This window comes from Macadamia integrifolia, chromosome 1 (assembly GCF_013358625.1).
Source record: "Macadamia integrifolia cultivar HAES 741 chromosome 1, SCU_Mint_v3, whole genome shotgun sequence".
Lineage (NCBI taxonomy): Eukaryota > Viridiplantae > Streptophyta > Magnoliopsida > Proteales > Proteaceae > Macadamia > Macadamia integrifolia.
Genome location: NC_056557.1, coordinates 1,519,217 through 1,522,305, shown reverse-complemented (window position 1 = coordinate 1,522,305; position 3,089 = coordinate 1,519,217).

Genomic DNA, 3,089 nt, shown 5'->3' with positions numbered 1-3,089 from the left:
TTTTAAGTAGAGAACTCATTCTACTCCACTACATTTGCCCTGAATAACATGGTGGAGCAGACACCAAAAACCCAAGTTACTAAGTAGCTTCACTTTATGCATATGCCAACAAAGACAGTGATACTAAGTTCTTTTCGGAAGTGTTCCTTCCTAAGAGGTTCGATCAAAACACCCCGCTTCATGAGGCACAGTATTCTATCTAGCTCCTAGAAAATCTATACTTACTTTCTACTTTTTTACCAATTTTCACTTTCTTTGCATATCCATATCATATATTTTTATACTATGCCAAGAATATGGTGTCAACTCCTAACCTAAGAACAAGGACACCAACTAACAAATGGTCCTACACCTTAAGACAAGTATCTCTAAATCATTTAAATGAAGTCGCACTTCAAGACATATATTCATTATCATCCTCCCAATAGGAGGGTCCTAGATCTCAATTTCCTTTTTTTTTTTTATGGTGTGTATAAAGCACCGAAAAAATCTTAAAAGTAACCTCAAGTTCCCTCCCCCATACTTAAATTGTGTAATGTCCTCAATGCAGAAAAAAGAAAAAAAAATGATAAGATAATAGAACAAGAAGGACAAAGGAGAGAAAATTATCAAATAGAATCAAATATCATCATAAAGAGGCTCATGGAGAATCATGACCTCTGCATCATGCATTGAAGGCAACTCAAGAAATGGCTTCAAACGGTGTCCATTAACTTTAAAAATTTCCCGAGTGGATGGATTCATAACCTCTACGGCACCATGGGGGAATACTGTTTGCACAAGGTAAGGACCTTCCCATTGAGAACGAAGTTTTCCTGAAAATATATACAATCTAGAATTGTACGACAAAACTTTATCACCAGGCATAAAAAGTTTCCTAACAAGGTGTCTATCATGAAAAGATTTAGTCTTTTCCTTGAAAATTTTTACACTATCATAGGCATCATTTCGAAATTCCTCCAACTCAGATAGTTGGAGATCTCTATGAGCTCCTGCGGTAGACAAATCAAAATTAAATTTCTTAATTGCCCAAAAGGCACGATGTTCTAACTCAACAGGAAGGTGGCAGGCTTTCCCGTGTACCAAACAGTATAGGGATTGACCAAGTATGGTCTTGTAAGCAGTCCTATATGCCCACAAAGCATCCAACAGACAGTTAGACCAATCCTTTCAATTTGGGTTAACTGTTTTCTCTAGAATTTGCTTGATCTGTCTATTGGACACTTCTACCTGACCACTGGTTTGGGGGTGGTATGGGGTAGCTAACTTGTGGGTAATCCCATACTTATTCACTAAGGTCTCAAAAGGCTTATTACAAAAGTGCTTTCCCCTATCACTAATGATAGCTCTAGAGGTACCAAATCGGGAAAAAATATTTTCCCTTAAGAATTGAATGACCACCTTATGGTCATTGGTCTTACAAGCACGAGCCTCAATCCATTTGGACACATAGTCCACAACCAACAAAATATATTCATATCCACATAAATTAGGGAAAGGGCTCATAAAATCTATTCCCCAAACATCAAAAACCTCAACCACGAGGATTGGGTTGAGAGGTACCATGTTCCTTCTATTGATTTTTCCTAAAGACTGACAAGAAGGACAAGCCTTATAATAAGCAAAGGCATCTTTGAAGAGACTGGGAGAATAAAATCCACATTGCAATACCTTGGCTGCAGTCTTAGTAGGCCCAAAATGGCCGCCATAAGCCTGATCATGGCAAAAGGAAAGAATAGAATGGTGCTCATGATCAGGGATACATCTCCGGATAATTTGGTCAGGGCATGATTTAAAAAGGTAAGGATCATCCCAAAAGAAATACTTAACCTGCGAGTGAAAACGGTACTTCTCTTGTGAAGACCAATGATCCGGAGTCTTGTTTGTAACTAAAAAATTTACAATATCTACAAACCAAGGTTCACTAGATGCTGCAAAGAACTGCTCCTTAGGAAAATACTAGTTAATTGGAGTATTCACAGTCAAAGAATTGGGTAACCGGGATAAATGGTCTGCAACCAAATTTTCACTGCCTTTCTTATCCTTAATTTCTAAGTCAAATTCCTGCAAAAGCAAAACCCATCTGATAAGACGTGCTTTGGCATCCTTTTTCTAAATAAGGTATCTGATAGCTGCATGGTCAGTGTAAATAATTACATGAGAACCTATCAGATATACACGAAACTTTTCTAATGCAAATACAACAGCTAAAAATTCTTTTTTAGTTGTGGTGTAGTTCAGTTGTGCATCATTGAGAGTTCTACTAGCACAATAGATAACACGAGAAAGTTTATCAACTCTCTGCCCTAAGACTGGCCCTACAGTAAAATCAGATGCCTCACACATTAATTTAAAGGGCTCAGTCCATAAGGGAGCTTGAATAATGGGGGTTGTAGTCAACACTTCTTTAATTGCTCAAAGCACATGAGGCATTCACTAAAAAATTTGAAGGGTTGCTCTTTAGCCAAAAGATTGGTGAGAGGTTTAACCATGTGACTGAAGTTCTTGATGAACCGGCGATAGAAACCTGCATGACCTAAGAAGGAACAAATGTCCTTAACTGACTTGGGAGGTGGTAAATTAGAAATTAAGTCCACCTTAGCTCTATCGACCTTGATCCCTTCTTTGGAAATGACATGACCCAACACTATGCCTTGTATGACCATGAAATGACATTTCTCCCAATTGAGGACTAAATTAGTCGTTTTGCATCGTTTGAGCACTAAAGAAAGATTATGCAAACAATTAGAAAATGAGGAGCCATGAATAGAAAAATCATCCATAAATACTTCTAAAAAATATTCCACCATATCAGAGAAAATGCTCATCATGCATCTTTGGAACGTGGCAGGGGCATTATAAAGCCCAAAAGATATACGCTGATAAGCAAATGTTCCATAGGTGCATGTAAAGGTGGTCTTGTGTTGGTCATCTAAGGTAATGGGAATCTAGTTATAGCCGGAATAACCATCAAGGAAACAATAATACTCATGTCTGGCTAACCGCTCTAACATTTGATCAATGAAAGGCAAAGGAAAGTGGTCTTTCCAAGTTGCTGCATTTAACTTCCTTTAGTCAATGCACACACG